Source organism: Scardinius erythrophthalmus (genome assembly GCF_964197995.2).
Source record: "Scardinius erythrophthalmus genome assembly, chromosome: 21".
In the NCBI taxonomy this organism is placed as follows: domain Eukaryota; kingdom Metazoa; phylum Chordata; class Actinopteri; order Cypriniformes; family Leuciscidae; genus Scardinius; species Scardinius erythrophthalmus.
Genome location: NC_138241.1, coordinates 34,721,097 through 34,733,913, shown reverse-complemented (window position 1 = coordinate 34,733,913; position 12,817 = coordinate 34,721,097).

Below are 12,817 nucleotides of genomic sequence, written 5' to 3'. Positions count from 1 at the left end.
CCACAAAATAATAATAAAAAAAGATAATTGCGACTTTTTATCTCACAATTGCGAGTTTACATCTCGCAATTCTGACTTTATTTCTCAGAATTGCGAGATATAAAGTCAGAATTGCATGAAATAAAGTCGCAATTGCGTGTTTTAAAGTCAGAATTGCGAGATATAAAGTCACAATTGCGTGTTATAAAGTCAGAATTCTGACTTTTTTTCTCACAATTACGACTTTATATCACGCAATTCTGACTTTATATCTCAGAATTCTGACTTTATATCTCAGAATTCTGACTTTATATCTCAGAATTCTGACTTTATATCACGCAATTGGGAGTTATAGTCAGAATTGTGAGATATAAACTATTCTAAGGTAAAAAAAAAAAAGTCCGTCTTTTTTTTTTTTCCTTAGAATTGGACTTTATATCTCACAATTCTGAGAAAAGATGTCAGAATTGCGAGATATAAACTCGCAATTATGTGTTATAAAGTCAGAATTGCGTGATATAAAGCCAGAATTCTGAGATATAGTCAGAATTGCGTGATATAAAGTCGCAATTGCGAGAAAAAGGTCAGAATTCTGACTTTATAAGACGCAATTGCGACTTTACATCTCGCAATTCTGACTTTATATCTCAGAATTCTGACTTTATTTCACGCAATTCTGACTTTATATCTCGCAATTCTGAGAAATAAAGTCAGAATTGCGAGATGTAAACTCGCAATTGTGAGATAAAAAGTCGCAATTATCTTTTAAAATGTTTTATTCAGTGGCGGAAACAAGCTTCCATAGTCTTCAGCGTCTCTAAATGATGCAGGTCACTTCTTCAAACATGACAGATCTGGATCTTCTCCTCCTACTGTCTGTGCAAATTATGTGTTGTTGTTCTCTGCCGTCTACCTCTAGCTTTGCCTCTGAAGAACACACTTCACTGGCTGTAAAGTATTGCATTACCCGTGACCCACTGTACTGTAGTCTGGTATCGAGATGCAGTGTTCTTGCCAAGAGTGATTGGGCCAACAGTGCATGGAATACATTAACATTCTCACTTAATAGCAAGGCAAAACAGAAGTAATCACAGCAAAGAAAATCTCTTTAATACCTCCCTTATTTCTGCTAGATGACAATGAGATTCAACCACAAGCTAATGGAGATGTTCTCCTGATTTAAAAAAACAATGATATCACACACATCTCCTCTAGAGTTTCAAAAGCGATCCTGATGTCTCAAACACAGTGGCATTTTCGGAGAAACATCTGATTCATACTTGGTTTATTATATTCATATATTTTGTTTTATGAATATCTGAAGATGCAATATATCAAAAGAAAGAAAACAGAGCCTCTGCTAATAAACAAACAAAAGCAAACAAAAAAATTATTCTAGCTTCATGCATTCTTTTTTTATCAACACTTGAATGTGGGTAAGTTTCATAAAAAAGCAACACTTTGAATAAAAAGCTGAGAAAATCACATTCACAAGGCAAAACGGATTCAGAACGATGATCAACACCCCTAAAGCTTCACAGTCCTGTAGCTCGTCCTACTTTGACATTTCATTCAGTAACAATAGACAGTTTTGATTTATATGCTGTTTGATGATCGCGATTTGCGTCAGCAATGCTTCTATCGCTTGTTTCTGCTTCTTCACCTGTGTTTTACCTGTACTCTTTCAGATGATGCGTTATAGCGCCCCCTACCTTATAACAGTGAAAACATGGATTGCCAGAAAATTCTGTCAATGGTGAGGAAAGAGTTAATCAAAGAAATACCAGGATGCTACAAGCCAAGTGAAAAAAGTATGGAAGTAAAATAATGCCAAATATTTTTGAAATAAAAAAGCCTGTTGAATTGCGCTACTTGAAAAAAATATGCATTGCATATTACATATAACCCTGCTTGCATTTTAATGCATTGTATTTTTAGGGCTTGCATTTCTATGGGCTGAAATTCAGCATGGTTGAATATTTGTGAATATTTCAATTCAAAACATGCACACACATTTTCATTATTAAAAATTCAATAATTGAGCATGCATTACATTTTTGTGATGATTATCTGGGTCAGTATATATGCGGAAAAGATGATAAAGACACAAAAACTGTGTATATGTTTCATTCAATAACTTCATTGTTACTTTCCCTGTGTAGCCTACATGTTATCAGCTTTCTCTACCATGAACGGGATTATAATCGGTTTCCCCTCAATACCTCATCATACTCAAGGATTCCCCTTCCGTCGGGACAACGGCTTAACGTAGCTTAATGGACTAATACAGTGATACAAAAGACCAAACTCGCACCTTACATGCTACAAGCCAAGTGAAAAAAGTGCATTCAAGATGTCAATTGTAAATATATTTCATTTCATAAAAAAAAAAAAAATTCTAATTGAAAAACAATTTTGAATTCTGACTACATCACCCATTATTTTTGGGGAATATTGCTTCATTAGCTTAACAACATGCTTTCGCCTGTTGACAGAATGGCAGCTCAGCAGGTTTTGTAATAGAGATTTTTTTCAAGCATTAATCAAAATGTTGATTTGATTGAAAGATACAGAATGAGACAACTAAACTTTGTGCAGTGACTTCGCAAAAACCCATCATATCTGTTAGCTCAGTTACCCATCATTCACTAAGAAGCTCATATACTTTGGCACTGTGTCATGGGAAGAAAATGAAGCGCTTTGAGAAGCCGTCCTCCAGCAGTCGTGAAGTATGACACCAAACAGCATAACACAATTAAATATGGATTACTGAGCCTCTGGTCTAATTACCAACAAACACACTGCTATTTTTACTGTTTGGAGGGAAGCCCAAATATGAGTAATCATCTTGAGCGGTGCAGAACTGATTTGATGCTAAGCCACGGCAAGAATTTACTAATAAGACTGCCTGGCAGGATTCATGGCCACATGAAATGCGAAACAGTGCCAACTATGTTGGGTATGAAGGTTATGAGCCCAAGTCCTCATATAATCATGATGCATATACAATACAGGAACAGTTTGTCCATAAAATTAAAGCTTTGTCATTTCACTCAAAAAATAAACCTTTAGCTTTGTAAAGTCTTTAATTAATTAACAATGGTGCCATATGTGAGATCTCATAACATGAAATTTTACTAAAACTATATTTTTCTAGATTTAGTTGTGGTCATCCTCAACCTAAACAAATGTTCCACTCTTCCCCGACAGCAACATAGTGTCGGCCCAGATCCGGCCCACATCTGGTACGCGCTGAACCCAGATGTTCCAGATGTGGGCCGGATCTGGGCCGACACTATGTTGCTGTCGGGGAAGCAGTGGTAACCCTCAAAATGCCAATATAGAATCTGCTCTAAATCACAACAGCAGCGTGCTTCCCCTTTTCTCAATCTTGCCCCCCCAAAAACTACTTTCCCCATCCAGTTAACGCAAAGCATGCAGGGAGCTATAACTAAACAACAAACATTCAATGCTGACAATGACAAAACCTGTAAAAATGTCCTGTATTTTCTAACTCAAACATCATCACCACCATAAAGGGGTGGTAAAATGCCCTTTTCACAAGATGTAAAATAAGTCTGTGATGTCCCCAGAGTGTGTGTGTGAAGTTTTAGCTCAAAATACCCCACAGATATTTTTATATAGCATGTTAAAATTGTCACTTTTTGAGGGTGAGCAAAAACGCACCGTTTTTGTGTCTGTCCCTTTAAGTGCAAATGAGCTGCTGCTCCCGGCACAGGGGGCGGAGCTTCAAGAGCTCGTGTTCTTTTACCTCACAGACATGCACTGAAAATGTCAATTTTTATGTTCAAACCGGACAATAATGGAGAGACTCAAGAAGAACATGTCAACATGTAGAAGCAACAGGACATTTCTGAATGGATAGTTGATGAATTTATCTAGCTTATGTGTAGTTATCTTCTAGCATATTCTGTCTTGATAATCTATAAATCGTGTTCAGGGGGCGGGGTTTATGTAAATTTTAGGGTTGGTGATGTCACTAACCCGGGAGGAATGTTGTATAGTCTCTACCAGCCGTTTTTTGTAGTCCAAGCGATTTCTTTAAAATAAAATATCTCCCTTTGCTTTGAACTTTGAGCGTCGTAACTTTTATACACACTCCAACCAGAGGCTAAGAGAAAACAACTAGTACCCATAATACAATGCAACATGTGCAGCCAAGTAGTGAACTTCCTCTCAACTTCTGTTCTCCGCACATTACGTCATTACACAACAGTTTTCAAAAATAGTGGTCAATAACACAATTCACTCATGAACAGAGCTATTATTGCTGCTTACTAACTCCTGACAGACACCGCACATTCTCAGTGATAAGTAGCTCGGACAGAATGCCTTCTCAGGAGTTTTGTTCTTCCTTCCTTCCAGCTCTTTTGTAATCCGAGTTGATCACACCTGCCATTCACACTTATCAATCCCGCTTCATTACTGATATCAGCCACATCTCGAGCAAACAGCGCAGGGTCTTTGTGTGTTGAATTCGAGTCATTACGGGCCTGAACCTGAACGGTATCATAAACCAACATCACACTGCTTTTGTTCCTGGAGAAATCCGCTTTCTGAGGCCAAGATGTGTTTTGTCAGGGATGCAGAGAACGCAGGATTTGTGCTGTAGTTCATTCATGTCTGAGGACCAATATGATTTAAAATGAATTCCATACATCTTGTAAGTCACAAACAATCTTGTCTTGTTTATTTGTGGGTAAAGAAATAGCAGGATCAATCTGACAGTGCTTTGTGACATGAATTGCTGCTTGAGTCCACAATCACAGAGTAATGGTGTGTTGATTTAACATGTTAGTTTGAAGTAGAAACCACACACAGTTAATGTAAGACAGCAATTTAAAGGGCTAGTACACTCAAATTCTGTTATTTTACCTTTTCTAAAAAGAAAATGGATTTTTTAAATGGATTTTTAAAGGTGGTAATCTCGGCCTTCATAAGCCTGTTAACAAGCAGAATCACTGAAGGAAAGAAGAGAACAGAAATAGAGACGAGCAGAAACACAGGAACTACAACTGACTTATAGACACACAACATTAGATGAAATCAACTGCAAATAAACACATTAAATCTCTCAAGATCTGATCACACAACTCCAAAAACAGCATTACCAGCTTCACTCATTACAAACCAGTTTGATTTTATCTCAGTCATAAGACTTCAAAAGTTCTTATTTAGAACGAACTGGTTTAACTTGTAGATAATGTTGATGTTTTATTGAAACTTTCGTTTGAAGTCACCATTATGGTGATTAGCAAAATGCAAGGAAAAAAAGAAACAGAAACAAGCAAGGGGGGAGGAAGGGGGGACGTTTTTTGTTCAAAAGGTTGCTTTTTAATTAAACTTATCAAAAGTGTTGATTAAAAAGAATGCATCACCTGTTCTAATTTTTTGCAAATATGTTTCATAAACACACTGTTAAAGCAGCCAGAGAAAACAAAACTAAAAAGTCAAGGGCTCAACTAATGGAAACACTAATCACCATAATGGTGACTTCAAGAGAAACATGATCTAGAGCTAAACACCTGTTAATTCACAATAAGAACATAGACATGTGAAAAGAATAAAATCAAAATGGTTTGTAGAAAGTGAAAATGTTAATGCTGTTTTTGTATTTTTGCTGTGTTCTTACAGTTCCTAGTCCACACAAAACAGACAGACCTAGTTAAAGTGTAAACGCGAGCTCACACTTCAGGTCAATATTCCCTGTTGACCCTCTTCTGGAGACGGACGGCTCACTGATCGATCGGGACACTTCACTAGATCAAATTATCCCACACGTCTACGAGTATGAGCCCGCCACATCTCTCCTATTTGCTTTCCACATTCTCATCAGCAGATTGTGGTGTTTCACCGCGGCTCTGAATCATTACAGTAAGACGAGAGCGAGAGTGAGTTCCCACCGTAATAGATACGGGCCGAATAAACGTGCCTGTTGCCTTAAGGACCGACAGCAACAATTATTTCATGCAAACAAAGCTCGGCTGTCAGAGGACTTCAGCCGTCTGAAACGTAATGAAAAAGCAGAACGCAAACACTTGAATTCCAATACAGTTCATTTCTCACGTACACAAGGGAAACGGTAACGCAAGAGAAGAAAAAACTGTCCGACTGGAATTGAGAACAGCAGAGAGAGAAGATCTGTCCGCGTGTTGATGAAAGTGAAAGGTCGAGGAGTTTGTCGAGACGCTTCCAAACACTCATTGCTCAACACATTTTGGCTTGAATCTGACATCGAGAGACACCAACCATCAGAGAATCAAACAATGTTTTAAAAGGAAACAGTTCAACAAGTTAAAATGAGGATGCAAGTTCATATTAGTCTATAAAAGATTTTTCATGGAAAACAAGCATCTTTATTTTTAGCATCTTTAGTGAATATCTATATTTTAATCATAGGCCTATATGTATGAGAGCAATACAGTTTTTTCTCTAAATGCATCTGAAAACCATCAGTCTGAACTAAAAAAATAATAAAAAAAGAGCTAAACCCAAATGTAAGCCTGATAAGCATTCCTTCATTCAGTAATTGTGAGCATGTGTGTGGTTATTTATCACCTGTGTACAGTCTGATATCAGATCCGTCCACCAACATCCATCTGTAACACTTCATCACATGTGTCTGTTATGGAAATATGATGCTTTATGGTTTTGCATTGAGAAACAGTACAGTATGTGCTCAATGATGAAATCAGGTGCACTGTGTGATGAAAGATTGATGTAAAGCGCTTTGAGTGCAGAGAAAAGCGCTATATAAATTTAATGAATTATTATTATTATTATTAAAACAGAGAGTGTTTAATCCTGTTAACACAAAGACTATAAATCCAGCCAAATGAACACTGAAAAGTGAGGAGAAGAACGTTAGGATAAGAAAAGGACAGAATATAATCTCTTCTGGTTTTGATTAATCTTAAATAAAATAGCACAGAGAGAAAATATTAACAACTGCTAAAAACTTTTGTTGTTTGAATTAATTAAATATTTAAATTTTGACTTCACTGTTAAAAATATTGTTGGCTTGAAACACCTTTGTGCATTAGATTGGCTGTTACACTTTTTACAATTACAATTTTCAAAGGTAATGCTAACGTAATTTACCATGTAAACCCAACTCAAAAACTTTGCACCGTAGCAGAAACATAACTCAATTGAGTAAGCTATGAGTAGACATAAAAGTAAAGTTTTTGAGCTTGAAAAATCACCTCAGATGATAAGGAAATTAATTTTGATGTAAATTCTCAAATTGCTTGGGAAATCAGAGCATTCGCAGCTTAATTAAGTGAATTTATGCTTAAAACAAGAAAAGAAATGCCAATGGAGACAGAACAATAAACTTGTTTTTCCTTTTCCTTTTCTAACCTCATTTTATCTCATTTTTTTTTCTTATCCTAAGTCATTTTGCATTTCAAGTAAATATTTTACATACATTTACATTCTTAAAAATCAAGATACATTTACTCTGACATGCAAAATGACATGAGATGAGAAGTCTTGTTTTCTGAGCAACGTATCAATATTAAATGAGTTTATGCTTAAAGCGAGAAAAAAGAATTGTTAATGGGGTCAGAACAGTAAACTTGTTTTCCCACAAACATTTGATTTATGAAATTTCGTCATGACATTTGATCTCAAGGTTATGTCTTTTGAATTAATAATGATGTACTAGAAAATGTCAAAAATACTGAGGAAGAACATCACTTTCAATCAGTTATTATTGGTAAATGAAGATTTATTATCAGGCACTGGACACTGCTCTTCTGGCCACTGAAATCACAGCGGGGTGTGTGAGGAACTCACCGGGATCATCCTGCATCTTCTGTATGAGCAGCGCAACACAGACACACACGTGTGTGAGGTCAGCGGGAGATGGACAGATGGACAGATGGTCGTGAGAAAGTCAGGCTGCCATCTGGACTCCACCTGTCCTGAAAGAGTGAGAGCCTGTTCATAAACATTAGTTCAGAGGAGTGTGTTTGGCACTCCTGACGCCCGCTGCGCTCGCAGGTGACCCGCATGAAGCACACACACTTCACATGACGCTTCAGAACACAACTGCATGGAGGCTTTTCTCTTTTCCACTCTTAAAAATAAAGAGCGATGCCATAGAAGAAAAATACTGCTTAGAAAAAACATTTTTGGTTCCCTAAAGAACCTTTCAGTCAAATCTTTTCTTACAGTGACAAACATATGAATCATTTAAAGAACCTTATTGGAATGATTCCAAAAATGGTTCTTCAATAGCATTGCTGCAAAAAGAGTAGAATCTGACAAAAGCACCTGCCATTATTGTGTGTAATTTGCATCAGGGCTCTTTCAAAGCTCTTCTCCACTCTTAAAAATAAAGGTTCCGAGTCCGACTTACTTTTTGCCCTCAAACTTGAAAAGATTAAATTTGGAGTTAGAATGAAACCCGAACTTTTCTTATTTTTCTTATTTTTAAACCCGATTATTTTAAGGAGACAAGCTCTGGATACAACTTTTTTATCCTTTTTCTTTTCCTTTTTTTTCCCCTGGTTTATTTAGTTGTTTATATGTGTATGCTACTTTGATTATATGTTCATGTGAGTATTTATTATGCTTGTTTAATTTTTGCTTTTTTCCCTCCATTTAATTTTGTAACAATCCGATGCTTGTACTGTGCTTGAGATGCTTTTCCTAATAAAAAAAATACCCCCCCCCCCCAAAAAAAATTCCCTTTTTTACAGTGAAGAACATATTAATCATTGAAAGAACCTTATGCAATGGAAAGATTCCAAGGTTCTTAATGGAACCATCAATTCCAATAAATAACCTTTATTTTTGAGAGTGATAAGAAAAAAAAAAGTTCTTTTGAGAGCTGTTCACTGAATGGCTCTTTGCTGAGCCAAAAATTGTTCTTCAATGGCATTGCTGCAAAAAAACCCCACACATTTGAAGAGTGTAGAATCTGCCAAAAGCTCCTGCCGTTTATGTGTAATTTGCATCAGGGCTCCACGATCAATCCACATGAGGGCGGTTCTTCTGTTTTGGCAGGAGATCGCGGTCGTATGCACGTGTGATCTGAAGCTAAACCCGAGCGTCTGTGTATTTTGTCTTCATTATGTGCTGATGGCCTCTGGTGCTTCACTGGAGCTTTTATTGGACGGTTTCAGGCAAACCCAAGCTGCCAAACCGGCTGCGCTTTGCACAACATGGCCGCAGTCTCAGACACGAGGTGGATCTCTGAGAGTCTCGCTTAATGGAGACATTTAATCTGTGTCTGGTGTCTCTGCCAGGACAGCAGATGCGATCTCGAGCGGAGGACTGCACAACTGCTGGAGGAGGCGTTTCTGAACCGGACAGTTTTACTGCGTCTTCTGGAGATCAGAGATGCAGGAGTTTGAACAGTGACTAAAGTGGTCGAGTCCAGGCTTTGGCTTCGAGGACATGTGAGATTTTGCATATTAGTCCAGTCATTTTATGAAAAAAGGTTGAACTTGAAAAGCCAAGAAGAATCCCATTAGGGGAAGGTTTCGAAAAAGACCCAAATATTCATATGCCTATTCATTCTTTTTCTCACGTGAATAGGGTAAAAATTTTAACCTTTAGATATCACCATGAGAATTACTGAGTTGCTTACTTAAGACAGTATTCATTTTTAAGAGATGGGGTTTGGGGCTGGACTGTTTCCGGGGGACGAGTCTGAGGGAAGAACAGGTGACAGTGGTAAGGAGAATGCAGAAGACAAAAGGTAGGCAAAATAAAAAGTCGGACCCAGCCCCAAACCCCATCTCTACAACAATAATTAATAAAGCCTGGTTTCTAAAGTACTTCTTCCTGCCTCTATGTATTAATACTCATGGGTATCCGTAATGGGTTCCATTCAGACCTTAACATTGAGTATTTTACTGTTATGTGTCAACAAGATTCAACCAGACATTTTCCCCTGGCTATACCCAATGTTTAGATCTGTTGTGGTATTTATGCAAATTAGCACATACGTAATTAGATTATGCATGTTTTATGCATGTTTGTCCATGTTAACAAACAATAAAAAAAAACTTATTATACATTTTTTGTTTGTCTTGATGTAAGTAATCAACTCAGCAATTTTCATGGTGATATCTGAAGGTTAAAATTTTTACCCTATTCACGTGAGAAAAAGAATGAATAGGCGTATGAATATTTGGGTCTTTTTCGAAACTTTCCCCTAATGGGATTCTTCAGGGCTTTTTTCCTTACTCAGGACATATTGAGGATACAAAATCAGTTGAGTTTGCTTCTGTTGCAATTTGTTCATGGTTGACCCCCACTTTGGCTTAAAATGACTGGACTATATGATCTCCATGGGAATCACCCTGATTCATGATAAATCGATTGCATTCCATCCAAATTATGGTCTATGGAAATATAATCTACCATTCTGTTATGCACTGATGCCAAAAACATTGGTGATGTTCTCTGTAGGAAACCTCAAATAGTGAGCAATCTCTGGGATATCCTCAAAGAAATGCTGATGGTTCGGGTTTTATGATTGCTTGCACAATAGGATGGAAAATAACGGATGGATCTCTTTAATATCTCAATCGTTTCTTCTAGATGGCAATGAGATTAAAAAGTGTCTTCTCTAGAGTTTCTCAACAAATTGTGCTCAGATTTATCCATATGACCTTAAAATAAGAGAATAGGAATTGAAAAGAATTAAATGAGTTCATATGGATGAATCTGAGCACAGTTTGTGGACGACTATCTCATTTGTCAAATGTTCTGAGAGATTGATACTCAAATAAAACTCCACTATAAGAAAGAGCAACATAAAATGTATTCACATTTTTGAGAAACATCTGAGATTAAATAAATGCAAAGATGAACTCTAACTGTGAAAGAACAATACAAATATTCTGAAAGCTCAAAAGATCTCAATATGTTTTCAAATTCTTCCAAAATCAATTGTTCAGAGATGCTCATGTTACATTTTCTTACATTTTCTCATGATTTCTTTCTAGAAACATCTGAGATTGAGTTGATATTTGGTGGCATTTGAGCATTTTTACTTTTATTAAAGATTTGGTTTGATTTAAAAGTGCACTGGGAATATACATGTGTGTACAGTCTTAAAAATAAAGGTTTTTAAGGTTTATTGTTTCATCAGCGCTGCTTTTAATAAACCCAGAAGCCAGCAGTCGTGCGGTCGAGCTTCATGAGGGAATCCGCTCCATGAAAACCAGACGATGTTTGAATCAGCGGCTCTCGTTGATGACTATAGCTGATGTCCGGCTGAGCTCCGGTCACATGACCACATGCTTCTTACCCACAGTCCTTTGCGGTGGGGTTGTGGACTGAACCACACTTGGGACAGCTTCTGCTACCACTGGCTTTACAGAGACAGAAGCTCATCCAGAAATATATGATCATCGTTCTGAAATAGAGCAACATGAATATGTGTCTGTCCCAGCAGAGAGAGCAGCATCTGTGTCTCGTGTCTGCGTGCCTTTCATCACTCGCTTTATAGACGTCTGTCGTACGAGTGGTTTCCTCTCTTCCTAATGAAGCAGACAGATGTCATTAATGCACTTTCACATGCTTCATGATGTCTGGAAACTCTTGAGTTCAGCTTGGAGTGAGAATTATGGAAGGGAACGGGTGTGTTGCATCACAATGAGTGTATGTGATTGTCAAAACATTTTGTAACTAAACAGAATTTTCATCAAGTTTAGTGACAACGTGTTCCAATGTTTACTACTAACCCAGACAGCAACATAGTGTCGGCCCAGATCTGGTACGAGTTGAATCTACATGTGGGCCGGATCTGGGCCGACACTATGTTGCTGTCTGGAAAATTTCACGATTTCAATTCATAAGCTTGCGATTTTATTATGATTTTTATTCAATATCGATTCATTTGGATAAATATCAGGTACAGTAGCTACATGTTACTATAGCGCTGAGCACAACTAGAAAACGTTTTAATTTTGACAGAATTTCCTGGCAATCCGTGTTATCACTGTTACACGGTAGGGGGCGCTGCTACTCATCTTCTGAAAGGGTAGAATCTCCAGATCAAAACCTATTTTTTACAGTCTATGATCAAAACACACGTGAAGACGCAGCAGAAACTAGCGATAGAAGCATTGCTTACGCACATGTAAAATAACACAATCATCAAACATTAAACAGAATATAAATCAAAACTGCCAAACGTTCCTGAATGAAACGTCGACCCAGGGCGAGAGACAGGACTGTGAAGGTTATGCACTCAATGGACTTTTGATCAACATTATGAATCCGATCCGGATTCATACTTTTCAGATTTCCTGCAATATTCTCGTGTTTTCCGTGACCGTGGGAACGCTGAGAGCCGATGAACCACACTGTAAAAAATTATGATCAATAAGTTATGACAACATTATTAAATTTTTTTTAAAGTCAGTTTAATGTGATTTAAGTTGAAATGACTAACATCCAAGTTGATTGTACTTAATTTAAGACTTTTTTTTTTTACAGTGCATCTGTTTCACGTTGGCTCAAATACAGTCAACTGTGACTCAAAGACCACTTTCTACATCTCACACGTGTCAATCTCCACTTCCTGTCTGGCTTTGTGTAAATATTATTAATAAGGTTAATATTCACACACACACACACACACACACACACACACACACACACACGTTAATCACTTTTCAGTGAGTAAGAGTGTGTATGCTTGGAATGTCAGTCTGTTATCCAGCTTACTAACACACGGAGAACAGGAACGCTCCTGCGGCTCCAGGACTGAACATGCATGTGCTGCTTCTGTTCCCGCCGTTCCTCGTTTCCCACTTCCGTCTTGTGGTCTCTGATGTTGGGAAGAAGT